General features: G+C 45.6%; 1 long non-coding RNA gene across 2 annotated transcripts in view; it reads left to right on the top strand.

The window, feature by feature from the left end:
* LOC105473708 (uncharacterized) overlaps positions 1–27,704 on the top strand; it is a 58,753-nt gene extending 31,049 nt beyond the window's left edge. The window contains exon 4 of one of the 2 annotated variants that reach the window (XR_011625808.1): positions 27,614–27,704. This is a non-coding gene — a long non-coding RNA (uncharacterized lncRNA). Of the gene's footprint in view, positions 1–19,419; positions 19,662–27,613 lie in introns of those variants that run through there. The other variant, XR_011625807.1, reaches the window with a different exon arrangement.
* The last annotated feature ends 234 nt before the right edge of the window (positions 27,705–27,938 follow it).

Genomic DNA, 27,938 nt, shown 5'->3' with positions numbered 1-27,938 from the left:
TTAGAATAGAAATATACATGTACTCATGTCCCAGTGTGGTATGAAAGTTGCAATGGGATGCCACTGTGGGCCCACAATTTCTGCTCTGAGGAAAGTAATAACTGGAAGCAAATCACCTCCCTTCCTCATTGACAGAGGCCCCACCACAGGTGTGAGGTGCCCCCTTTGTCCTTCACCCCCAATTCTGGTGAGCTGCCCAGTTTTGGGACCATGGACCATTCAGATAATGGAATAATCCCACTCTCAGACAGAGGATAGGAACAGTGTGGATATTGCTTGAGGCTGAATTTAATAGGAAATCAAGGGACAGTAAACTTATTTTGGTCAGTCTTCGTCCTAAAGTTCTGAAATGTCTACCCTGTTATCACAAACGGGAATGAAAGTAACATCTGGGCCAGAGCAGGAAGCCCTGAATTTTGCCAATCATTAAGCCTCCCTCAGTTATAGTCAGCACATACTTTGAAACCTAGAAGGAAAATCTTTTATGGTGATGTACACCCATGTTGTAGGGTCTCTATGGAATATATACAAGACACTATTTTAAGCATATAGAAACCTCACGGCCGGGCGCGGTGGCTCACGCCTGTAATCCCAGCACTTTGGGAGACCGAGATGGGTGGATCACAAGGTCAGGAGATCGAGACCATCCTGGCTAACATGGTGAAACCCCGTCTCTACTAAAAAATACAAAAAATTAGCTGGGCGAGGTGGCGGGCGCCTGTAGTCCGAGCTACTCGGGAAACTGAGGCAGGAGAATGGCGTGAACCCGGGAGGCGGAGCTTGCAGTGAGCTGAGATCCAGCCACTGCGCTCCAGCCTGGGTGACAGAGTGAGACTCCGTCTCAAAAAAAAAAAAAATAAAAGAAACCTCACATAGTTTTTGTCCTCACATCACATCTTGCTATAGAAATAACATGCATGTGTTGAGTATGATTCTCGATAATGCCTTTGTTATTAAGTTTTTTCTGTGGCTACACAATTATCTTCGTTTGCTCTCCTAACAATTGTTTGGAAGAGAGAGCTTAGGACAGAGGAATTGGTTTTTTCTAGAGAGTTTGAAGTGGGGTTTTAAATGGCATTTGATGAAAGTAGAAGAAATTGAGTTGAGAAAAGTTTTTGCTTGGCTACCACATTAAAACAGGGTAAGACTCATGGCGAGGGATGTCCTGTTCATGTTATTTCTACTACGTTGCCAACCACCCAAATCATCCCATAAGCAATAAGAAGCCTTGTGCTCCCATGGCCTCGGCAAAGATGGTTTGAGAAGCACTCCTGGGTGCCTATGACCCACGCTCCAAGTTTCTTGCTAGGAGATATGCTCAGAAGGGGCTTCCTATTAGGGGAAAAGGGTAACGCTGGCCCCTTTTGAGGGCAGCCAGAAAAAAGGAAAGATTTTTCTGAATACTCATGGCTGAGAAATGGAGCTGGGGGTTAAATTCTCCACGTTGTAGAATGACACTTGGCCTTCTTCTAAAGTCATGAGTCTGTCTTTTAAGAAGATGTTGGCCGGGCGCGGTGGCTCACACCTGTAATCCCAGCACTTTGGGAGGCCGAGGCGGGCAGATCACGAGGTCAGGAGACCGAGACCATCCTGGCTAACACGGTGAAACCCCATCTCTACTTAAAATACAGAAAATTAGCCAAGCGTGGTGGTGGGTGCCTGTAGTCCCAGCTGCTTTGGGAGGCTGAGGCAGGAGAATGGCATGAACCCGGGAGGTGGAGCTTGCACTGAGCCAAGATTGTGCCACTGCACTCCAGCCTGGGCGACAGGGAGAGACTTTGTCTCAAAAAAAAAAAAAAAAAGAAAGATGTCAGTGCAGGGGTAGGTGAGAGCCTGGTATTGACTTTGGCAGAGAGCCCAATAACTGAGGTGCCTTCCTTGGGTTTTAGTTTAAACCACTCTTTTCTACTCATGCATTCTTTGACCACGCTGAGCCTCAACCAGCCACCAAAAGCCACCTGCACATCTCAGTCGTGTCTACCTGATGAGAATCCCACAGTCCCCAGCACACTGAAGTAGGAGAACCTCTGTGGGTTGGAAGGCACAGACAGCTTCATGCCTGTGTTCATTACACTCAGATTACCTTCTGCTTCTTGGAGGTAAGCATTGGTAGTTTCTGGGTCCAGGACCACATGGTCTGGGGAGAAAAGACGAGAGAGCATTCGAGGGCAGCTGAGGGCAGGGATGAGATCAGTTTAATGAAGTGGCTTTGAGTCAGTGGAAGGTTGTGGCTGGATGGATGCCCCTCTCCAAATCTTCCAGGGAGCCAGGCGTGGGAGTCCACTGGTTGTCAGAGGACTGCTTCTCCGTGAAGGCTTTACTTTTCTTCTCTCAAGACGGGAAAAACCAACCCACATGTGGCTTAGCTGCCTAGTAACCCTAGAACCACCTGCTGGACCTGGCAGCCTCAGGACTGGGCCTAGGGTGGGGCAAGCCAGGCATTTAGGGTACAACGTTTAAGGCAGTGCTCTCTCTTAGGGTCGCACAATTGCCACCTTCTCAGAGGTCTGGCCCTCTGCGGGAGCAGGGCCTCTTCCCCAATGCTAGGCTGAGAGTAGTCAGGAGTCCACCTTCTTTAGACTTAAGCTTTACTGCCATCCTGAGGGTGCCAGCCAACCTCAGGACAGCTGGGCCAGACTCACCAGTGGCTTCTCCCCCTCCCTCTCCATCACAAATGTCAATAACCTCACTGAATGCTTTCCCTAAGTGTTTTGTGAAACTTCAGGACTATGAGGAATGAGAAGGAGACTCACCTGGCACCCTCTCTGCATATTCAGGGCAGCAGTTTGCTACTGAACCTGCCTCCAAATCTCCAGGGTGTGCCAGACATTTTATCCTAACTCCCTACCATAAGTAACCTGGGCTGGTGCTCATTTAGACAGCCTCACCAGGCTTATTACTCTGAACAGTTTACCTCCCATTTCCTCCAGGACACTCAGCAGGTTCTCTAGGGAGAGAAAAAGGAAAATGCTTTGAGCTCCCAACCAACAGGTGCTTTCCACAAGCATCTCCCCCTAGAGCTAAAAGTAAAAGCCAGGGCTACTTCCCAGCTGTAGGTAGAAGCCTGGCCTCCCTCCCCCTGTTCCTAGATCAACGGAGACAACCCCAAAGGAAAACAGGAATTTTCGTTACCTTTTATCTCCTGTACGATTTGACTGAGTTGTTTACTCCTTGGAGAAAGTGTGGATTCTCTTGCGTTGTTCGGTTAACTTGGAGACTAATGGTTTAGCTTTCATGGTTTCACCCTTAAGAATAAACAGCAGGTTTTTGCAAATCAGGGATGAGTGGTTTACTTCTTAGGTCTAAGAGGGAGAAAGACAAACATATTGAATACCCTGCTATCGGGAAGTGGCATCTGGAAGAAAGGGATGCAACCTAGAAACAAGCCCGTCCCACATCTGCAGGGCCTAGGACAAGAGAATGAAGGAAGGCCCACGTACCATTTGGCCACATCTTTGAAAGTTTTACACCAAACCAGCAAGCTGCTTAATGAAGTTATATCCTCCCACCTTGATGCATATATCTTCATAACAACCTAGAAAGTCAGTTACAAATTTAGAATTCTTGGACTCCTCAGGGTTCAGGGTTCTGCATGGGGACACAGCAGACCAGGGAGTACCTGCCTAGCCCCCCAGCCCACTCCCTTCTCTTTACACCCTGGTCTCATTTGCATCGTGAAGGATTTTGTGTGCATGTGGGTAGACACCTCAGCCCACATGTCCACGCTTCATCCATATGTTGCACCTCCTTCCCCACAGTTGCCACTTGGCTACCCCTTAAGTTTTAGGAGCATCTACTTATGCAGAGGTCTGTCCTCTGAAGGACAGACCCAAAAGACAGACAGACAGAAGAGGACATCACAGGACCTGGAAGTGGGCTCAGAGCTATTTGTACAAGAAATTCTGGGAGTGTTATGTTAGAAGAGTGGCTTGGATGTGCAGTAGGCACATCACTCTGAGGGAGGATGGCTGCCAGTGGAGAGCCAGAGAGGGCACTTTTAATGCGTAGGGCCTAGGAAAAGGGTACCTCTTGCCCAGGTAAAAGGGCAGTACTGCCAGGAACAAACAGTTCCCTTTCCGAGACTTTCATCTTTTGAGGAGACACAGTTTTCTCCAAGTCCTTACCCTCACATAGACTCTGGACCACCAGAAAGAAGCCAGTAGGGAGGCAGTGGGCCAGAGTTTAATGCCACATGGACACATGTCTACAAAACATCCAGTGAACCATCTTTTTTTTTTTTTTTTTGAGATGGAGTGTTGCTCTGTCACCCAGGCTGGAGTGCAATGGCGGGATCTTGGCTCACTGCAACCTCCGTTTACTGTGTTCAAGCGATTCTCCTGGTCAGCCTCCTGTGTAGCTGGGATTACAGGCACTCACCACCACACCTGGCTAATTTTTTGTATTTTTAGTAGAGACAGGATTTCACCATGTTGGTCAGGCTGGTCTCGAACCCCTGACCTCATGGTCCGCCCGCCTCAGCCTCCCAAAGTGCTGGGATTACAGGCGTGAGCCTGGCCTAGTGAACCATCTTCTTATCAGCCAGTCAGATTTATTATCAGCTCCCAGGCTTCTAGCAACTACGAATAATCAATGCATTGGATTGGAGCCACTACCCCAGGGGAAAAATGGCCATTCCCAGCTTCTATGGGATCCAGCCAAATGCCTTGTGGAATGGAGATGTAGGAGTATTGTTCGTCATGTCTGGGCCTGCCAGACTAATTTTCATCTTCAGCCAGTTTTCACTCTCTGGAGAGGGGAGCCCAAGCAGAACATCCGGGATACCACCGCCCTTCCCCCTGGCCGTGGCCCAGCCCCACTCACTGAGCTGTTTAAGATTCTCCCCCTGTTCAGTGAGGAAAACGAGAAGCTCAGGTGCTCTTCCACCAGGCAACCCCCATCCCACCCTGCACGGGGTTTCTGACTTTCCTAGGTTATTCCACAAGCCTTCTTAACAAAGTGGACCAGTGTTGATCCTGCACCTTTGTTTTACAGACTGTTTTATGACTGGAAATAACCTGCTTATCATGAATCTCTCCCGTGGGATTTATCGAGGCATCATCTATTCCATTTTCCCTGCTCTTTCACACATTTATTTCACTTCCTTCATTATTTGGTGAGCACATTTTGTATTCCAAGTCTTAATTATACAAGAAAGAAATATTGTCCAACAAACACAGCCCTTACTGGATTGATTCAGTTTTTTTAAACTTAAAAGGTAGGCTTTTCCCCCTTGGTAGTTCTCTGGCTTTTTTTTTTTTTTTAAATGATACCCTGGATCTTTTTTTTTTTTTTCATACTTTACTTTTTCTCTATGAAATCCTAGGAAAGGCCCGTGAGAGTGGTGTCTTTGTGCCTGTGGACTTCCAAGGGTGCAAAATGCTTTCTTCAAGGAATAAGCTCAAGTTTATTATTGACCATGTTTTACAAACTATCTTTTTTGCAAGGGAGGGACAAAAGTCCATTCTAGCTTTTGTTTTTCTCAATCACTAATGCCTAGTTTGGTTCCTGACTTCCAAAGCTCTCTTTAACCTCTTGGGATTGAGGGGAACTTTCAACCTGTCTTCTGGCATTTTTTTATGTGTGGAAGGGATAAAATATACTTAACATATAATTTACCATTTTAACCATTATTTTTATTTTTACTTTTTTGAGACAGAGTCTTGCTCTGTTGCCCAGGCTGGAGTACAGTGGCATGATCTTAGCTCACTGTAACCTCTGCCTTCTGGGTTCAAGCGATCCTTCTGCCTCAGCCTCCCAAGTAACTGGGATTACAGACACTCACCACCATACCCGGCTTCTTTTTTTTTGAGACAGAGTCTCACTTTGTCACCCAGGCTGGAATACAGTGGCACGATCTCGGCTCACTGCAACCTATCTCTTCTGGGTTCAAGTGATTCTCCTGCCTCAGCATCCTGAGTAGCTGGGACCACAGGCGTGCATCACCACGCCTGGCTAAGTTTTTCTATTTTAGTAGAGACAGGGTTTCACCATGTTGCCCAGGCTGGTCTCGAACTCCTGAGCTCCAGCAATCCACCGCCTTGGCCTCCCAAAGTGCCAGGATTACAGGTGTGAGCCACCATGCCTGGCCTAATTTATTTATTTATTTATTTATTTATTTATTTATTTATTTATTTAATTTTAGTAGAGACAAGGTTTTGCCATGTTGGTCAGGTGGGTCTCCAACTCCTGACCTCAAGTGATCCACCCACCCTGGCCTTCCAAAGTGCTAGGATTACAGGCATGAGCCACCACACCTGGCCAATTTTTTTTTTTTTTTTTTGAGACAGTCTTGCTCTGTCGCCCAGGCTAGAGGGTAGTGGTGCAATCACAGCTCACTACAGCCTTGAGCTCCGCTCAAGAGATCCTCCCACCTCAGCCTCCCAAGTTGCTGGGACTATAGGCGTGCACCACCATGCCTGGCTAATTTATTTTAGCCATTTTAAAGTGGACAATTCAGTGGCGTTAAGTACTTTCACAGTGTTGTGTAAGCATCACAACTACTTCCAGAATTTCTTTCTTTTTTTTTTTTTTGAGACTGAGTTTCGCTCTTGTTGCCCAGGCTGGAGTGCAATGGTGTGATCTTGGCTCACTGCAATCTCCGCCTCCTGGGTTCAAGCAATTCTCCTGCCTCAGCCCCCCAAGAAGCTGGGTTTATAGGCATATACCACCATGCCCGGCTAATTTTGTATTTTCAGTAGAGACAGGGTTTCACCATGTTGACCAGGCTGGTCTCGAACTCCTGACCTCAGGTGATCCACTGGCCTTGGCCTCCCAAAGTTCTGGGATTACAGGTGTGAGCCACCTTGCCTGGCCCATAATTTCTTCACCACCCCAAAGAGAAACTCTGTACTCATTAAGCAGTAACTCCCCATCTCCTGGCCTTTTGATACTCAGCTTGTGCAGTGTTTAAGTGAATGCACTTTAGAGCCAAGGAAATGGAGTTGAATTATTGGTTCTGCCCTTGCTAGTTCTGGGACCTTAAACAATTTGCCTGACCTCTTTAAGCCTTGGTTTACTCATGTACAGAATGGAGCAAATAAGTATAACAACACTCATTGGGTTGTTCTGTGCGTATAATATCGCACCACAAAATAGTGCCTGTAGAAAGACAAATATTACATGTTGTCACTCATATGTGGGAGCTAAAAAGTTGATCTCATGGAGGTAGTGAGTAGAATGGTGGTTACCAGACACTTTGAAGGGTAGTGGGGGTAGAGGAGATAAAGAGGGGTTGATTAATAGTACAAAAATACAGTTGGATAGAAGAAATAAACTCTAATATTCAATAGCACAATAGGATGACTATAGTTAACAATAATTTATTGTATATTTAAAAATAGCTAGAAGATTTGGAATGTCCCCAACACAAAGAAATAATGAACATTTGAGGTGATGGATATTCCAGTTACCCTGATTTGATCATTATACGCTGTATGCTTGCATCAAAATATCACATGTACCCCATAAATATGCACAACTATTATGTATCTTTTTTTTAAAAAAAAAGTAGTGTGTGGAACATCATAAACTCTCAATAAGCACTGACTTCTAATTATTGCCTGCTTTGCTTTGCCTCCTCCTTGTTGTCAGTGTCTCTTTGCTTCAGATGAGGGTTCTCTGCTATGATCCCCAAGTCTCTAGACCTTCCATCCCACCTGGGCTAGGCCTAGTTCCCTTCCCACACTTTGGGATGGGATTGGGGGATTTAGGCATTTCTTCTTCTTTTTTTTTTTTTTAAGAGATGAGGTCCTCGGTATGTTGTCCAGGCTGGTCTTGAACTCCTGGCGTCAAGTGATCCTCCCACCTTGGCCTCCCAAAGTGTTGGGATTACAAGTGTGGGCCACCATGCACAGTTGGATTTAGGCATTAACCTTCACATTAATCATTAGCACTTTTTTTTTTGTTTTGAGACAGAGTCTCACTCTGTTGTCCAGGCTGGAGTGCAGTAGTGTGATCATGGCTCACTGCAACCTCAAATTCCTGGGCTCAAAGCAATCCTCCCACCTCAGCCTCCCAAAGTGCTGGGGTTACAGGTGTGAGCCCCTGCACCCAATAGTCACTAACATTTGTCAGTTACTTCTAGATGAGGTAAACCAACACAGAGATATTAATATATACTAAGTAACATGGAGAAGGTTTCCCAGCTTGTAGGTGAAAGAGATAAGATTTGAATACAGTGGCCGGGCGCGGTGGCTCAAGCCTGTAATCCCAGCACTTTGGGAGGCCGAGACGGGCGGACCATGAGGTCAGGAGATCGAGACCATCCTGGCTAACATGGTGAAACCCCGTCTCTACTAAAAATACAAGAAAATTAGCCGGGCGAGGTGGCGGGCGCCTGTAGTCCCAGCTACTCGGGAGGCTGAGGCAGGAGAATGGCGTGAACCCAGGGGAGCGGAGCTTGCAGTGAGCCGAGATCGCGCCACTGCACTCCAGCCTGGGGCACAGAGCAAGACTCCGCGTCAAAAAAAAAAAAAAAAAAAAAAAAAGATTTGAATACAGTCTGACTTTATGGCCCATTTTCTTTCTTTCCTTCCTTTCTTCCTTTCTTTCTTTCTTTCTTTCTTTCTTTCTTTCTTTCTTTCTTTCTTTCTTTCTTTCTTTCTTTCTTTCTTTCTTTCTCTCTCTCTCTCTCTCTCTCTCCTTCCTTCCTTCCTTCCTTCTCTCTTTCTCTCTTTCTTTTTTCTTTTCTTTCTTTCTTTTTTGAGATGGAGTCTCACTCTATTGCCCAGGCTGGAGTACAGTGGCGCAATCTCTGCTCACTGCAACCTCCACCTCCTGGGTTCAAGCGATTCTCCTGCCTCAGCTTCCCAAGTAGCTGGAACAGCCACCATGCCCGGCTAATTTTTGTATTTTTAGTAGAGACAGGGTTTCACCATATTGGCTAGTCTGGCCTTGAACTCCGGACCTCGTGATCTGCCCGCCTTGGCCTCACAAAGTGCTGGGATTACAGGCATGAGCCGCCATGCCCAGTCAGCCCATATTCTTAATCACTGGACTACAAGGCTTTGAGGTGTTAATAAGCATCTGGTAAGGATGATGGCAGAAGTTGAACTTAAAGGAGGAAATTCAAGCTCACCCAGTAGGTCAGTGGCATGGCTAAGGCGACAGTCTATGTCTTCTGATTAGCCACCAGATGCTCTCCCTCACCCGCCGCCAGCCACTGGCTCTAGCTGTGCTGCAGATGTTATTATTCTAAGAGTGTGATGTCAAACATAATCAGGGAATCAGGTTATTAAGTATTTAGGGAGCTTTTAGACGTGGACAATACCAATGGTTTACCTTCTGGAGTATTGCTTTGATGTGTTCCCTGTCTTTCCACAGATCAGCAAAAACACATGCTTAGAGTTGACTAAAAATGAGTGAGTGTCACCAGCCACCCACCCACCCACTGCCACCTTCCTGGTTCTCAGTCCCCTAACAAGCCCACTTTTGAGACTTTATTAACAGCATAGGTGGCCCGCCTTCGTTTCCTCCATGAGGTGGTTGAGTAAACAGCTCTCATTTAAGATTTTGTTCATGTTTCTAATGCTGGTTTCTTAAAATGGCTTTGTTGCTCTCTCAGTTGGGACAGAAGGCTTTTTTTTTCTTGTTCTCCTGGAATTGATGGCGTTAGTCACACTCACAGGTGACTCTCTGCCACTTAATTTCTGTTTCTAGGATATAGTGGTCACATGAACACTAAAGCAAGCAATGCATCTTTCCTTTTCACTATTGTCCAAAGTTGCTGCCCTGTAATTTCCTCTTCATTTGATTCTATTGCTGTCACATACCCACTGTACAAGAATTTAAAAAGAGACAAAACAGAAACATACTTCAGGGCCTTAAAGTGTATGTCATTCAATGTGATTATAAACTGAGTTTTTACAACTCCAACGTTATCTCCAGCTATCTTAGGGGATAATCTTAACAACAAACCTTTCAGAAAATCAATTTTAATCAATTTTGGCTTAAAACCCCATGTATTTATAAGAGGAAAATGGGATGTGCCATGAAGTCAAGAACATGTGTATGTGGGTGTCATTATGAAAAGACTGGGAATGAGTTAGTTGTTCGCTAAAGCATATGGGTGTCTGCTTTGTGGTTTAGTTCTTTGGGTCTGGTGTTGGGCTCTAGGGGAGTGTATCTATCTCAAAACAAGCAACTGGGAAGAGCTTAAGGAACATGGCTAGTTCTGCATCCAGATTCTTCCCAACAAGCAATACTTGCAGCGACTCACGTATGGAGAATGAAGAGAGAATGTTAGCCCCGGAGAGCTAACCTGGTTGGAGCAGGAGGGTGTGTGCTAAGATAGTTGCAGACATGAGATAATTAAGTATTTACCACCAAGAGTGTAAGTATCAGCTAATCATAGGAGTTGAAACCATCTGAGCCACAAGGGGTAACAATGCTTTTTTTTTCTTTTTTTTTAATAGCCCAGAGGAAGATATAATCAATTGAAAAAATCATAATCAATAATAGTTAAGGTAGAGAAACGGTATTCAACTTCTGCTTATGAGTAATTTTTTTTTCTCCGTCTTCCTGTAAGTCAGAGATTATCAAAATATTGCCTCCCAGCCAAGTCTAGCCCACCACCTGTTTTCGTTTGTCTCTTGAGCTAAGAATTTTTTCTACATTTTAAAATAGTTGAACCAAAAAAAAAAATTCAAAGACTATTTCATGACAAGTGAAAACGATATGAAATTCAAATTCCAGTGTTCATAAATAATTTTTTTTTTTTTGAGGTGGAGTCTCACTCTGTTGCCCAGGCTGGAGTGCAGTGGAGCGATCTCGGCTCACTGCAAGCTCCGCCTCCCCGGTTCACGCCATTCTCTTGCCTCAGCCTCCCGAATAGCTGGGACTACAGGTGCCCACCACTGCGCCCGGCTAATTTTTTATATTTTTAGTAGAGACGGGGGTTCACCGTATTGGCCAGGATGGTCTCGATCTCCTGACCTCGTGATCCACCCGCCTCGGCCTCCCAAAGTGCAGGGATTACAGGCGTGAACCACCGCGCCCGGCCCATAAATAAAATTTTATAGGAACACAGCCGCACTCATTCATTTGTGTATGGTCTATGGTTGCTTCTGAGCTACAAGAACAGAGGTCAGTAGCAGCACAGAAAGCCTAAAATATTTACCATCTGGCCCTTATCAGAAAAAGTTTGCCAATCTTGGCTCTAAGGCAATGCTTTCAAACTGGACAGTTAGTAGCTGTTACCTGAAAAAAGGGGGTCCATTGACAAAGAAACTGGAAAATGCTATTTAAAATAAAATCAAACAAATTTCCTTAATAAGCTAATATGACATAGAAATCTACAAAAAAGAGTGGGAGGGGAGGGAAGCAGAGTATTTGATGTTTCCCAAACTTACTGGCTGTAAAACCCTTTTCTTTTCTGGGCTGTTTTATGGCACTAATCTTCCAGGGAACACAACTTGGTAAATGCTATTGGAAAGTAATTGGCGATTTATATATACACAATGGAGAGAAAAAAAGCCTGCCACTGGAAACAACAACAAAAACCACCAAAAGAGTTGGTAGTAGAATTTCTCTTGGGGAATACCCTGTTTTCTGTTTAACACTTTTAGTGGGTCATTTCGTCATGAAAAGTTAGGTTTTAGGAACTCGACCTGGAAGATGGAAAATGGAAACAGAGTGTTAGAGAATTCTGCACAGTAGCATGAGGTAATTTGGAGTTTGGGGCTAGGAAGAAGGATCAACAGGGTGAACAGGACAGGAAAAGAGGGAGATGAGAAGGGTCTATGGCGACTTGAGAAGACTCAAAGAAACCTGGTGGGGGAAGCTGGCCAGTGAGAAATTCCCTACGGCAGAGAGGGCTACAGAATATCGGCGAAATGCCGACCATGACGACTCACTGGGTCCGTGGAGCCCAGTAAGGAACGAAAATGAGCATGTTCCAAATGCAGGAAAAAGTGCCGTCAGAGGTGCTCAAATAGGAAGCGCTTCCCTTTCAACTGCAGCCTGTCATGCTGTTTTTAATTTGCTACTTACTGTTGTGCTCCCTCAGGCATAGGGAATCCCACCAGCGCAGATCCTCGCTGGCACCGAACCCGTGGGGGCACTGCTGGGGACTCGGACGCGCGCATGCGCTTGCGGCCCACCGGCTGCAGGTTCTCCTTTCCCCTCCCATCAGCCACCGACTCAGGCGCTTTGCCCAAGCCAGGGCTGGGGAAGTCGGGTCAGGCATCTTACTTTCACATGTGCCGGCCACCCCAACCCACAATGGAGAGGCATCGGGTGGAGGGCAGGCCATTGGGTGAGGGTGGGGAAGGGGCCTGGGGCACCCAGCAGAGGTGGGCCGTGGGTAGGTGAGGGGGTCTGTTGAGAACCCGGCTGAGAACCCGGTCCAGTATGGCAGGGAGTTGGCCTGGGGCAGTACTGAGCATCAGTCCAGGCTCCAAGCCCCTGATGCACGCACCATTGACCCAACATACTTCACTTACAAAGCGCAAATTCAAAGATAAAATTATTAAGAATTTTAAGACCGTGACCAAAGAACATGAAAGCCCAAGTACAGGATCCTTCTGGGCACAGGGTCTCATAGGACTGCAATGCTTGCACACCCATGAAGCCAACCCTCATGATACTTTCTTTACTTTTCACTTTTACTTTTTTTTTTTTTTTTTTTTTTGGAGATAGAGCCTTGCTCTGTCGTCCTGGCTGGAGTGCTGTGATGCGATTTCTCTGCTCACTGCAACCTCTGCCTCCCAGGTTCGAGCGATTTTCCTGTCTCAGCCTCCCGAGTAGCTGGGACTACAGGTACCGGCCAGCACGCCTGGCTAAATTTTTTGTATTTTTAGTAGAGATGGAGTTTCACCATTTTGGTCAGGCTGGTTTTGAACTCCTGACCTCAGCTGATCCACTTGCCTTGGCCTCCCAAAGTGCTGGGATTACAGGCGTGAGCCACCATGCCCAGTGTCACTTGTACATTTTTTTTTTTAAAGGAATAAATTACCCCCACCCCCCACACCTTTATTTCCCAGCTTTGTGTTGGGCCAGTCGTTGCCTTGGGATATTCAAAGCAAGAAAGACTGATTTCCTTGTTTGGGTCAAACCAGCTGACAGAACGAAACAGCAGTAAGAAGTCAATGCTAGAAGGAGATTCAGAGTTCAGTGTAAACAAGAAATTGGATGAGAAGTGGCAAATTGGATGAGAACACAATCCTAGTGGGAACATGTGGACATTTTGGGTTTCCAACAATGCTAGTGACCCCAGTCAGCTGAAGGATGTGGAGACAGCCATGTGGCCAACGCTTGGGTTTCCCATAGTATAACTTATGCTTTCTGGGGAACGCTTTACAAATACGTGAAAATCATCTGTGGATTTTGTCTCTTTTTATCGTGTACATTTCTCTGTGCCAGAAGTAAACCCAACTGTGGTCTTACGCTCCTTAATTTGTCACTGGTAATCACTGGTGGCAGGAATCAGCAGAGAGGGATGGTAAGAGATCTTAGCTTGAGTTCAGGCTGCTACTCATGTCCCAGCTCCCATTATGATGTGGGGAGAAACTGTCCAGATACCAAGTGCACTCTTGCCAAATAGAGAGGAATGTATAATGCACCTTTTACAGAAAAAATTCCAAGATGAGTGGGAGTAGAACCACATATGCCCAACCAACCTGGCTTGGATCACAATAGAATGATGGAGGACGTGAGGAAAGAGAGACAGAGGCCATGTTTAGTTTTCCTGCCCAGGTCGAAGACATTGAATAAATGAGGAATAAATGAGGGATATACGTCCCTGTTATTGCATGCTTTCCAAGTGCCAAGCATTCTGCCAAGTGATTCTCTTGCATTCATCTCACTTACTTGCCACATGGATCCTATGAGGTAAACTGTCACCTATTTTATAGATGAGTAAACTGATGCTCAGAGATGTTACGCTTACAAAGGCCATATAGTCAATAAGTGGCAGAGGCAGGATTCAAACCCGGGTTCATCTGATTGCAAAACCAACCTCTTCAGTCACAGCTGGGTAAATGAGTTTATGCTGGCTTTTGCTGAAAGCAGAAACTCCTTACTCTCAAATATTCATACCCAGAACACCCTGAAGCTGCTTAGAAATTTTGTTAATAATAGCAACTGAAGATAAATTACTTTTCTGAACACCAGATATAAAACAGAATCTATGGAGGGGATTGGTGGCATTGGTATCTAACTATTATTCTTTTTTAAGATAGATTAGGTGTTGGGTGCGGTAGTTTATGCCTGTAATCCCAGCACTTTGGGAGGCCAAGGTGGGCAGATCACCTGAGATCAGGAGTTCGAGACCAGACTGGCCAACACGGTGAAACCCCGTCTCTACCAGAAGCACAAAAATTAGCCAGGTATGGTGGCAGGTGCCTGTAATCCCAGCTACTCAGGAGGCCAAGGCAGGAGGAGAATCGCTTGAACTCGGAAGATGGAGGTTGCAGTGAGCCAAAATTGAATCACTACACTCCAAGCTGGGCGATACAGTGACACTCCATCTCAAAAACAAAACAAAACAAAACAAAAGATAGATTCGAGACTGGAAAGGGTGAGTGGAAGAGGGAGGATGAAGAGAAGTGGATTAATGGGTACAAACATACAGTAAGGCAGAAGGAATACATTAAATGTTCAAAAGAGTAAAGTGACTATAATTAACAAAGATGTATTGTTCTTGGGTAATGGACACCATAAATACCCTGAAGGTTTTTTTGTTTTTTGTTTTTTTTGTCTCTGGGGTATATTCTAGAAGTATACCCTGAATATTTGATAGAGTAGGGTGAATATGCTTTAAAAAAATGCATTGTGCTTGAGTGATGACACCCTAAATTCCCTGATCACTACCCATTATATGCGTATAACAAAATTTCTCATGTACTCCATACATTTGTACAATACAAAATTTAAAAATTAAAAATGTATTATTCCTTTGATTTGAAGTCTTTTTTAATCAAAGATTGATGACTGAGATTGTGTCTGTCATGTCTCATTTTACCCTAAATGTCTTATAAATAGCAGTCACTCAATAAATGCTAAAGAATGTAATGCTTAGGGAATCTAAAGATTTAAGATTTTTTTGGCCAGGCGCGGTGGCTCAAGCCTGTAATCCCAGCGCTTTGGGAGGCCGAGAAGGGCGGATCACGAGGTCAGGAGATCGAGACCATCCTGGCTAACACGGTGAAACCCCGTCTCTACTAAAAAATACAAAAAAAAACCTAGCCGGGCGAGGTGGCGGGCGCCTGTAGTCCCAGCTACTCGGGAGGCTGAGGCAGGAGAATGGCGTGAACCCGGGAGGCGGAGCTTGCAGTGAGCTGAGATGGCGCCACTGCACTCCAGCCTGGGCGATAGAGCGAGATTCTGTCTCAAAAAAAAAAAAAAAAAAAAGATTTAAGATTTTTGTTCATCTTCTTGAAACTTTTGGTAGCTAACATGATAAAGAGCTGTTCTAGGCATATAATAACTGAAGAATTTTGGCTATACCTTGTTACTAGGAGTTGATGTGTGTGGCAGGGCACAGTGGCTCATGCCTCCCAACACTTTGGGAGGCCAAGACAGGAGGATCTCTTGATCAGGAGTTTGGGGCCAGCCTGGGCAACATAGTGAGACCCCATCTCTAAAAAAATAAATAAATACTTACATATATACATACATAAATACATAAATAAAAAGTGATTTGAAATATTAATAGAAGAGTAAACATTTTTAAAAGGTTATTCCCTTCACTCTCTTCTCTTTGTTGTATAGCAAGGTTACAGCTCCAGACGGACAAATGGCCTGACCAAGTCTCCTACCCAAGTCTCAGCGGCTGACCATGCCTTCTCGTTCACTGACAGCAGATGCCATTTCAGGGTCTGTCTAGAAACTGGGATTTGTCCTCTCCTTCAGGCTCCACACACACCTATCACTAGGTTCCATCATCTAAGTCGTTCCTGAATCTGTCCCTCTGTTCCCTTTCCCACGGACACTGCCCGTTTTTAGGGACTCCAGATTGCTCATTTGGACTATCATAGTAGTCTCCTTGGCTCCAATGCACCCTCCACCCTTTCATTTCATCTAAATGAAAACGTGGTACTGCCTCGCCTCTGCCTAAAGATCCTCAGAGGCTCCTGAGAATCACAACAATGTGCCCAATAAAACTCTCTGTGATGATGGAAATGTCCAATATGGCAGCCACTAGCCATATGGCCACTGGGCATTTGAACATGGCTACATAAATGTGACTGTGAATCTGAGTTGTGGCTAATGGCTACTGGATTGGACGGTGCAGGTCTGGGATAGCATGCCAGTTACTCAGTGTGGCCCACAAGGCCCTTCCTTGTATTGCCCCGACTTCCCTTTCTACCCTTATTTTCCACAGCTCGCTCTCTACACCCTGAGTGCCTCGTGAACTGCGTGCTTTTCCCTTTACACATACAGCATTCTTTCACACTGTTGCTCCTCCTGGAATGCCCTATCCTGCTTTATTTGCCTGACAAAGTTCCTACTCACCTTGCAAGACTCAGCTCAACTCCCTTTTCCTCTGTGAGGCCTTCCTGTCCAGCCTCAGGATGCACCCAGAGTCCTCCACTGGGCTACCACCAGGGCCACCACACAACTCCAGGGGGTACCATTTACACTGAAGTCCATGTGCATGGCAACTTCTGGATTTGTGCAGTACACAGTATATGCAGCCCTCATGGTGGTCAAAATCCCAACTTGTTTGATATAGGTAGCTATTTTGATATAATACTTTTATTTAGTTCATTCATTCATCCATTCATGAGGCACTGGGCTTGGCTTATATTACCATAGTCATTTATTTCTTTTTTTTTTTTTTTTTTTGGAGACGGAGTCTCGCTCTGCGGCCCAGGCTGGAGTGCAGTGGCCGGATCTCAGCTCACTGCAAGCTCCGCCTCCCGGGTTTACGCCATTCTCCTGCCTCAGCCTCCCGAGTAGCTGGGACTACAGGCGCCCGCCACCTCGCCCGGCTAGTTTTTTGTATTTTTTAGTAGAGACGGGGTTTCACCATGTTAGCCAGGATGGTCTCCATCTCCCGACCTCGTGATCTGCCCGTCTCGGCCTCCCAAAGTGCTGGGATTACAGGCTTGAGCCACCGCGCCCGGCCCATAGTCATTTATTTCTATGTCTTATTCCTAAACTACTCTGTGGATTCCTGCAGGCAGGGACCTTGTATCCCTAAAACCTGGCTTACTGCCTGGCAAATAGTAGAAACTCAATAAATATCTGTCAAAGAAGGGATTGGCAAACTGTGGCCCGTGGGCAAAATCCCAGCCACCACCTGCTTTTGTATGATCCATGAGCTAAGAAAGGTTTTTACATTTTTAAAGGGTTAGAGAAAAATCAAAAGAATAATATATTGTGATGTAAAAATTAAGTAAAATTCAAATCTCAGTGTCCATATGCAAAGTTTCACTGGAATACAGACACACCACTTAGTTAAGTGTTGTCTGTGGCTGTTTTTGCCCCATAGCTGCAGAGTTGAGATGCTGTGATAGAGACTATATGGCCCACAAAGACAAAAATCTTTACTCTCTGGCCCTTTCAAAAAAGTTTGCAGACCCCTGTGTTAAAGGAAGACATGAATAGACTCCCTCCCCTCAGAACACAGATACTCCACTTCCCATCTTTCCCTCCTAGCTACCTGCTTCAGGGGAAGACTTGGCCCTGGTTCTCACCATGCTCCATGTTCTAGATCCTCACTACCTGCCTCCTCTGGTACTTTGACCCATCAATTACACTGCTGCTGTCTCATTTACCTCAATTATTTTTGCCTTGCATTTTTTTTTTAAAGTTGTAATCTCGCTCTGTTGCCCAGGCTGGAGTGCAGTGGCACAATCTCAGCTCACTGCAACCTTTGCCTCCTGGGTTCAAGTGATTCTCCTGCCTCAGCCTTTCAAGTAGCTGGGATTATTGGTGCGTGCCACCATGCCTGGCTAATTTTTTGTATTTTTAGTAGTGACGGGGTTTCACCATGCTAGCCAGATGGTCTCGATCTCCTGACCTCATGATCCACTTGCCTTGGCCTCCCAAAGTGCTGGCATTACAGGCGTGAGCCACCGCCCCGGCCACTTGCCTTGCATTCTATGCTCCAGAAATATCAGCTGGCTTGAGATTCCCCACAAACCATGTATTTTCTGCCTATCCTTGAAAATCCCAATACAGAAGACTCCTTTTTCCTCTTCCCAGTTTGTAATGCTCCCGCTACCCCCTGGCCCTCAACATCTATACCTCTGCCTAGGATTCTTTTAGGACCCAGAGCAGATAAACCAAATCCTGGAAGTCTTTCTCAGTCTCTTCCTCTCTTAGATTTAATCATTTGCTCTTCTCTGCGAGACAGTTCAGATTCTAGTAAATACCACATTATATCCTAGTGAATGGAGTGTGTCTAGGTCGTTCCCCGTATTTCATTAATTAACTAACTCATGCATTTTACAAATATTTGCTGAGTGCTAATATGTGCCAGGCATCAAGCTAGGTGCTGGAATGTGTTGATGACTGAGTCAGATGCGGTCCTTGCTTTGTCTAGCTGGGGAGACAGTTACTAAACATGGCAATGAATGCATCATTATAAATTGTGATAAGTGTTATGAAGAAAAGAACAGGCTGCTACGAGAAGACTTAGCTAGTATATAAGAGACTTTCAGGATTTTTTTTTTTTTTTTTTTTTTGAGACAGAGTCTCGCTCTGTCACCCAGGCTGGAGTGCAGTGGCCGGATCTCAGCTCACTGCAAGCTCCGCCTCCCGGGTTCACGCCATTCTCCTGCCTCAGCCTCCCGAGTAGCTGGGACTACAGGCGCCTGCCACCTCGCCCGGCTAAGTTTTTGTATTTTTAGTAGAGACGGTTTCACTGTGTTAGCCAGGATGGTCTCGATCTCCTGACCTCGTGATCCGCCCGTCTTGGCCTCCCAAAGTGCTGGGATTACAGGCTTGAGCCACCGCGCCTGGCCGACTTTCAGGATTTTTTGCTTAATTGTTGCTGAATAGAAAAAGATGCACTTGAAGAGATGGCTGCCTGGTCAATTCTCTCTCCTTTCAAAAGAGAAAATGAGGCTTAGAGATCTTACATGATTCACCTAAAGTCACACAGCTTCTAGCAATCAACAGCAGCATAATTCAATTGAATTCAGTTAATTGAATTCAGTGGGGTGACTCCAAAGTCGGATTGTCTTTATGTTACACCATTCACCTTTATTTTCCAATAAATAATCTCATTAATAGTCATCAAGTGTCTGTGTGACAACTTTATATGCATGTTTTAATGACTCACTCACCTAAATGTGATACCCATAAATCAGGCATATTGAGTAATGAAAAGGTGGCTCAAACAACAGTGACAGAAATCATTTTCAAAGACTTCAAATTATTTACCAAGCTGTTATGTATTCCTGCAGCCTTTCTTCCTTCCATAGCCCCTTAGCCCTTCTGGAGGCTGATGGGCGATATACTTTGCTCTAGTCTTTTCCAGATTCAGTGCTGGAGAGTAGAACAGCATCAGAAGCTCCTATGTCCTCCTCCCCAACCCCATGTGGCCGGAAGATGCCTGTCCTGTCAGAAGGCTCTCTGCAGGAAGGCAGAAGGCTGACTCCAGCATGTGCCAAAACTCTTTAATTGGAGTTTGGCGGAAATTGGCCACTCAGTATCAGCAGCTGATACTGAGAAGTGGATGGATCAACACAACCGAAAGTGGTTTAGGGGCAATACCAGGTGAGCAGTCGATGGAGTTTCAGGTCACAAAGAAGCAAGGACTTGCACTGCTTTAAAATATCTCTATCACATTTTGTTCACTTTATAGTGGGCAAGATGGTCTGAAGTTCTGGGACCTGGGATTGAATTCTGGCTCTTCCACCTCCAAGGAGGGTGACTTAGATGAGTCACTTAGCCTCTGTGGGTCTAAGGTTCCTCAAATGCCCAGGGGGAGTACTGAGGGGACCTGTCTGGGGGTGCTGTGGTGAAGGTTAAATGAGTTCATTCGTGTAAATAGATTACCACCCCGCACAGGGTGAGGGCCAATGACAAGAGCAAATCCGAATAAAGTGCTTCCTTTGCCCCGGGCTCAGCTCTAAATTCCTGTCGTAATATACTTAAGCCTCACGAAAACCCTCAGAACCCTGTACCATTCTCCGCATTTTAGTGAATGAGGAAATTGAGGCACAGAGAGGTTAACTAGCTTGTCCAGGTCACACAGCTAGTAAGTATCAAAGCTGGGATATGAGCCCAGAGAGACTGGCTTCAGTATCCACAATCATAAGCACGGCACTAAACCTCTCAATAAGAATGAATTATTTCATTTTTATTTGTTTATATTTTTACATTTACTGCTCTTCTCTCTGCCTTCAGAATTGCCTTCCTTGAAATTCCTACTGTTCAGTATTCTATGATGACTGTATTATCCTAGCCAAAAATCTGAGATGTGTGTTCAGAGAAAGGATTTTGTGCTGCAGAAGGTAAGGGGTTTAGAGGCAATTCTGAAAATTCATTTAGACACTACGAAGTTGGGATTTCTAAAACATTTGTGATAGCTTAAGGTGACAAGAGGATAAAATATTTGAAATCAATATTGTCCTGGAAAAGCCCGAATAGTAGATGAAGATATGATTTTCTTTGCCCTTTAAATCCTTTTCCAAATAGATCTAGTACAAGATTGAGGGCCTGAGAGCAGATGGCCCTCAACAAATACGAGCAACTGGCAGGCTCTGGTTAAGTCCAGGCTGCCTGCCTCTCCTCCCCACCTGGAGGCAGGACCCTTCCTGAGTGCCTTTCAGGAAAAAGCAGCGCACTCGGCCTGTCCGGCTGGGAGATCTTGACTTTTCATCGATCCTCCCTCCATAAGTTTCAGAACAAACTCTTTTTCTTCATGGTGTTCAAATCCTTCTCAAGTTCCTGGAAACAAAACAACCCAAAGATAACTTTTAAAAGACTTTGATTCTTCAGTGACTTTTTCTTAGTGACTTTTTCTTACATTTAAAATTGCTGGCCAGGTGCAGTGGCTCACACCTGTAATCCCAGCACTTTGGGAGGCCGAAGGAGGAGGATCACGAGGTCAAGAGATCAAGACCATCCTGGTTAACATGGTGAAACCCCGTCTCTACTAAAAATACAAAAAATTAGCTGGGCGTGGTGGTGGGCACCTGTTGTCCCAGCTACTCGGGAGGCTGAGACAGGAGAATTGCGTGAACCTGCGAGGTGGAGCTTGCAGTGAGTCGAGATCGTGCCACTGCACTCCAGCCTGGGCGACAGAGCGAGACTCTATCTATAAATAAATAAATAAATTTGCTATAACCCAGGATTCTGGGCACAACTTTTTATTTTTCTTTTCTTTTTCTTTTTTTTTCTTTTCTTTTTTTTTAAGATAGAGTCTCACTCTGTCGCCCAGACTGGAGTGCAGTAGCGCGATCTCAGCTCACTGCAACTTCTGCCTCTCTGGTTCAAGCCATTCTCCTGCCTCAGCCTCCCGAGTAGCTGGGATTACAGGTGCCCATCACCACGCCTGACAAATTTTTGTATTTTTAGTAAAGACCGGGTTTCACCATGTTGGCCAGGCTGGTCTCAAACTCCTGACCTCAAGTGATCCACCCACCTTGGCCTCTCAAAGTGCTGGGATTACAGGCGTGAGCCACCGCATCCCTGATCAAACTTTTAATAGATATTTGAGAGGGAGTGGGTGACATGGGACGTTCCAGAGTGGAGGGAGAAGAAACTGATATCATTGGTTGCCTCTGGGGAGGAAAATGAGGCTGGAAAATGGGATATCCTGAGACAGAGATGGTGTAGTCTTTGTACTTTTTGAATTTTGGCCCACGTATTACATATTCAAAAAATGAACAGATAAAGGCCTGGCATGGTGGCTCATGCAGTGAGCTGGGTAATCCCAGCACTTTGGGAGGCTGAGGTGGGAGGATCGCTTGAGCCCAGGAGTTTGAGGTCAGTCTGGGAAACATAGCGAGACTCTGCCTCTATTCTTAAAAAAATAAATAATAATAATAATAATAATAATTAACAAATAAAATTGAGAAACATAGGTGGTGTTTAAGGCTGCATCTTTCTTTTTCTGTGAGCTGGGGAAGTGCTGAAAGCCACTTTATGTTGAAATGATGATCCTCCCAGGTAGGCTGGGGGAGAGGCAGCTGTGATAGATAGTACCCACACACTACCACTTATGAGCCACATGATCCTGATAGAGCATCCTCATCTCTATTACAGAGTATGGCATGGTAATTAAAAACACATGCCAGCCATGTGCCTTTGGGCACGTTATCTCTTTGTGACTTAGTCTCCTCCTCTGTAAAATGGGGATCAGCAATGCTACCTTCCTCAAAGGATAGGAAGGATTATATGAGTAAAAGCACCAACAGCAAGGCCTGGCATATGGCAAGCCATCCGACACCTGTCATCATTACACGCAGAGCTGGCCTTGTACAATTCTGATATGCACAAATTTTAGTTACTACGGTTTAGTTGAAGAACACCCGTCCTTCAATAACATGGTATAATTTCAGTTACCGCAGTATATGAACTGTGAGTAACTGAATAAAGTACAAACTTTGCTGCTAGCTCTTCAGTCCACAAATTACTAAGTAAATTACATGCCCACATCACAATCAGTGACCACTCATGTCACTTACTTAAAAGTCTGTTGGTGACTGGTTACTGCACCTCCATTGTTCAGTTCAGGCACTGACAGTAAAGTACTTGGTTGTGTTTCCTTCTTGTCCTCCGGTGATAAACTCACAAAACATTTTACAAAAATGGTACAGAGATAGTACCATTTTACAGAGATGAAAGTACAGCAGGGTCAGGTGTGGTGGCTCATGCCTGTAATCCCAGCACTTTGGGAGGCCAGGGTGGGCGGATCACGAGGTCAAGAGATCGAGACCATCCTCGCCAACATGGTGAAACCCCATCTCTACTAAAAATACAAAAAACAATTAGCTGGGTGTGGTGGTGCACACCTGTAGTCCCAGCTACTCAGGAGGCTGAGGCAGGAGAATTTCTTGGACCCGGGAGGCCAAGGTTGCAGTGAGCCGAGATCGCGCCACTGCACTCCAGCCTGAGTAATGGAGCGAGACTTTCAAAAAAAAGAAGTACAGCAAAGAAATGAAAAGCGGTAACACTGGAAGTGAGATGGGAATGGGATGTGATTAGAAGATTTGAAAATGGTGACAGCAAAGCAAAGAGAGGCTGAGATCTCAAACTGCATGAAGCTACTGTATAAATCATACTGAAAAATTCTGATGAATATAAAAACAAGCTAAAGTCACTTCAACATCTTTCCATTTGAGTTGTGCTAGGAATGGAAAGTTGCTTATGGTTGAAATGGAGCATTTACTTTTGCTTTGGATTACATGCAGTATGGCAGTAACTTTTACTTTGCTGTGCAAATAACTTTGCGTGATTCAAATCTAACATAAATGGAGTTACAGAAGAAGTAGCTGACCGTGGGAACGTTGACAATGCTGCCATTTGAGAGAGTACATACGCAATCAGAGGAATTTAGCATTTACTGTGTGCTAGGCACCGTGCTGAGAGCTTTAGAAACATTAGCTTACTTAATCCTTACAACTACCCTAAGAGGTAGGAACCACTGTCATCGTTTTATAGATGAGGAAAGGGAGGTTTAGGGAAGTGAAGACATTTATCCAAGGTGACTGACGGGAAGAGGCAGAGCACAAAATTGAATCCAGGTGTGACTAACTCTATACTAGATCCCTGGCTCTTAACCACTAGCCCACTTGAAAAAAAGATTTTCTAGCTTCTCAGGGTTCAGAGTATGGTTGGTTAAAAAAGAAAAAGGAGAAAATGATTTTTTTCCCTTAAAGCATTTAACGATAACTCTGTTAGCATGGTGGTAGCCGTCTGGTGGCCTATGCTAGGCACTGCCTGTCTGTTTCCCTTTCCTTCCCTTCCCCCTGCTTATCTCCTGCTTAAATCCCATTCTCCATCCCCTCTCCCCCAAACCCGTGCAGGCCCATGTGAATCGGAATCCTTGCTCTGTTCAGCTGGCTAAGGCAAGTCTCACAAAGTGCTCGCCTCCAGGTGCTTCTGCCAGGCCTTGTGGTGCAAGGGCCCTGCCTCCTCCCACTCTAGCAGCAGCCCTGGCAATGCCCACCGTGTTTCCCAGCTCTGTTGGCAGTGGGGGCAGAAGAGGCTGCCTGAGGCCCCCTCCCAGCAAAAGAATGTGGCCAGCAAAAGCCGTGGCCACACCTGGGATGGCTGGGTTGCTGCTCTGAGCTGCAAGCATTGGCTATGGCCTTGCAGACCAGCCACTGTAAGTAGGCGGAACTTTTTGACTTTAGATTCCTTTCAGTTTTGTAATCAGAAAGTTGCTTCTCTCAGTTCTGCAACTTTCCCTTTCTGCAGGCCTGCAGCAAGCGCCCTCTGTAACCCAGGAAGGAGACGGTTCAGGGTGGGAAACCAGCAGGGGTTATGCCATGGCCCAAGGGGATCCCCACCTGTCAGATCTTGAAAAGTGCTTTGCGATAACTGCTATGCTAACCCTGGAAAGACGTGAACCCATGAGGAATGTGACGGCTGCTTCCCACAGGGGCCCTACTGACCCCAGAGAGCTCTGGCACTCCCAGGGTTTGGGAGAGGAGCTGGAAGTCTGGTTCCTTAAGAGTGAGGAAGGATTCTAAAAAGCTGGCAGGGAAACATTGTCTGAGTCACATCTCAAGGGAACTTGAGAAGCGCTTTTCTAAAACTTTTTTGTTTTTGAGCTGGAGTTTCTGGTCACCCAGGCTGGAGTGCAATTGCACGATCTCAGTTCACTGCAACTTATGGTGCCCGGGTTCAAGCGATTCTCCTGTCTCAGCCTCCCGAATAGCTGGGATTACAGAAGCCCACCACCACGCCCAGCTAATTTTTGTATTTTAGTAGAGATGGGGTTTCACCATGTTGGCCAGGCTGGTCTCGAACTCCTGACCTCAGGTAATCTGCCCACCTCGGCCTCCCAAAGTGCTGGGATTAGAGGCATGAGCCACCATGCCCAGCCTCTAAAACTTTTCTTCGTGGAAAGTTAAGCCTCTTTCCCCCTCCTCTCTCTCTGTCACACTGTGTTCCAGGGTCTGGGAACACAGCAAGGAACAAAACAAAGATACCTGTTTTTGTGAAACTTGTATTTCAGTGGGAAAGGCTAGAAAATAAGCAAAATAAATAAGAAAGCTATAAGCGAGAAACCTGCTATAGAGTAAAATGAAGCCGGGAACTGGATAGGGACTAGAGATGGATGTGTTTTTCTGGGGATGCCTCATTAATAGGTGACATCTGAGCCTTATGGAGAATGGAACCAGTGGCGAGGGATGAGCTGGACATCCTAGGTTTCTGTTGGTGACAGCTGACAGCTGAAGGACTTTTTTTTTTTTTTTTTTTGACACAGGGTCTCACTCTGTCACCCAGCTGGAGTGCAGTGGCATGATCTCAGCTCACTGTAACCTCTGCCTCCTGGGTTCAGGTGATTCTCGTGCCTCAGCCTCCTGAGTATGTGGGACTATGGGTAATTTTTGTATTTTTAGTAGAGACAGGGTTTCATTGTGTTGGCCAAGCTGGTCTCGAACTCCTGACCTCAGGTGACCTGCCTGCCTCAGCCTCCCAAAGTGCTGGGATTACAGGCATGAGCCACCTTGCCTGGCTGAAGGACATAATTCAATTATCCTGATGGCCTCAGGACTTGGAGCTCCTGCCTCTACATTGACTCCGTGGAAGGAGGGGCTGTGTATGTGTGTGACGGTAGGGCTGGGAGAGTGGAAGGAGTCTTGTGTTGCTTTGAAGTAGGTTCTGGAGTCCTGGTGTCGACTCCTTGGGTGCTGAGAGGTGAGCCCACAGAGAAAGAGGAGGCCATGCTTTCGAAAGGGGTCGAGTTGGAAATGGTCCTATACCCTTACCCGGATGGAAGCACTGACGAGAGGGTCCTGGTCAAGAGGTGGACGAAGGCCTCAGGGTCAGCTTTTCAGAAGCACGCATCAGCCCTAGAGAAAGAACACATCTGGGCCATTAGATGCTGACTTTGGAAGCGCTGTGGCAAGAGTGAAAGTTCAGTGAAAAGAATTATGTGAGGCTGGGCATGGTGGCTAATACCTGTAATCCCAGCACTTTGGGAGGCTGAGGCAGGAGGACTGACTGAGCCCAGGGGGTGGAGGCCAGCCTGGGTATCAGAGTGAGACCCTGTTTCTACAAAAATTTTAAAAATGAGCTAGGTATAGTGGCACATGCCTGTGGTTCCAGCTTCTCCAGAGGCTGCTGATGTGGGAAAATTGCTTGGACCTGGGAGGTTGAGGCTGCACTGAGCCAAGATCATGCCACTGTACTCCAGCCTGGGTGACAGAGTAAGACATTGTAAAAAAAAAAAAAAAAAAACAACACACACACACACACACACACACACACGTTAATTTTATGTGTCAATTTGACTGGGCCAATAGATGCCCAGACAGCTGGTCAAACATTCTTTCTGGGTGTGTCTGCAAGGGTGTCTCTGGAAGAGATTAGCATTAGCACCAGTAGACTGAGTAAAGATCTGCCCTCACCAATGTTCCCTGGTATCATCTAATCTGTTGAGGGGCGAAACTGAACAAAAGGCTGAGGAAGGGCAAATACTTTCTATCCTTGAGCTGGGACGTCCATCTTCTCCTCCCCTCAGACGTCTGAGCTCCTGGTTCCTTTGGCCTGGGGCTGAATTATAGCACCAGCTTTCCTGATTCTCCAGCTTGCAGATGGTAGATTGTGGGACTTCTCTGACTCCATAATTGAATGAGTCAATTCCCATCATAAATCTCCTCTTATATATGTCGATATATCTTCTATTGGTGTTCTTCCTCTAGAGAGCCCGGACTGATCCAAGGCAGTTGCCACAGGGATGGGAGAGCAGGTTAGAACCACCCTTGCCGAGCTTAGCTGGGCCATCCTGCCATTGCAGCTTTGCTTGAGAACCAAGTGTTGAGTGCCACTCAAGTGACGTCACTGTTAGGACACATTCTCCTAACAATGCACTTTAAGTCATGCGAGCATTGGGTGCCCCCTCCCAAGGGTCCAGAGCCCTGTAGTTTTCCCCCTAATCAGGGTTGAACTGGGTTATTGGAGAAATCAAGGTTGAAGCAGAATCTGGCAGGAGGGGCCAGATGTTATAGAGGAGAAGAGACCCAGACAATTTCTGACAGTCAGAAAACACCTGTTTCAGGGCAGAAGCAAAGGATAACTTGGTAACATTGATGAAAAGATGACATTTTGTCAGATACTGAAAGAACCCAGAGGAACATATTTGCATTCACGTTCTACTTGGGTACCTTTGGTGATTCATGGACCTGCCAGAGAAATGTGAGGTTTTCAAAAGTATTTCCTACAGCAAATTCAGTTTCACATGTCAGAGGGCCTAGAAATGTGCATTTTAACAATGATGGTTGTAGCAATACATGTTTTACTAAGTGGAAATCTTCTCAATTTTAGTTTTAAAAAATCATGTTACAAATTAACATAGGTAGACAAGGTGATCCGTAAGGGAAAATTGTCTTTCCAAAATGGCTTGCAGAGCAGAAAGTTTGAAGGCCTCTATCAGGTAGAACAGGTTCTATTTCCAAGGTCTCCTTATTTAGTAACCCAGGAGGCTACTCTTAGGCTTATTTTCAACTGTTTTTGAAGCAAGACTCTCTTTCCATTGCAGGGATGAGAGAAACGCTGCTGGATCTGCAGGTTGTCTGGAGGGACTTGGGATCCCTTGGTGAAAAGAGAAACCACTACCCGTGAGTCATAAGTATGATCATCCTTTCTTTTAACTAAGGTATATTTATATACACATAGAGAAAAATACCCCGGGCAAACACACCACATGTGGATTGTTAACTCTGGGTGATGTTTATTTATTTATTTACTTAATTTTATTTTTTATTTTCATTTTTAAATTTCCAGTTTTTATATTAAGTCCAGTGGATACCTGTGCAGGTTTATTACATGGGTAAATTGTTTGTTGTGGGGTGAGGTATACAGAT

Source organism: Macaca nemestrina, chromosome 7 (assembly GCF_043159975.1).
Source record: "Macaca nemestrina isolate mMacNem1 chromosome 7, mMacNem.hap1, whole genome shotgun sequence".
Lineage (NCBI taxonomy): Eukaryota > Metazoa > Chordata > Mammalia > Primates > Cercopithecidae > Macaca > Macaca nemestrina.
The sequence above is the reverse complement of the archived record's forward strand: the minus strand, read 5'-3'. Positions and strand labels throughout refer to the sequence as shown.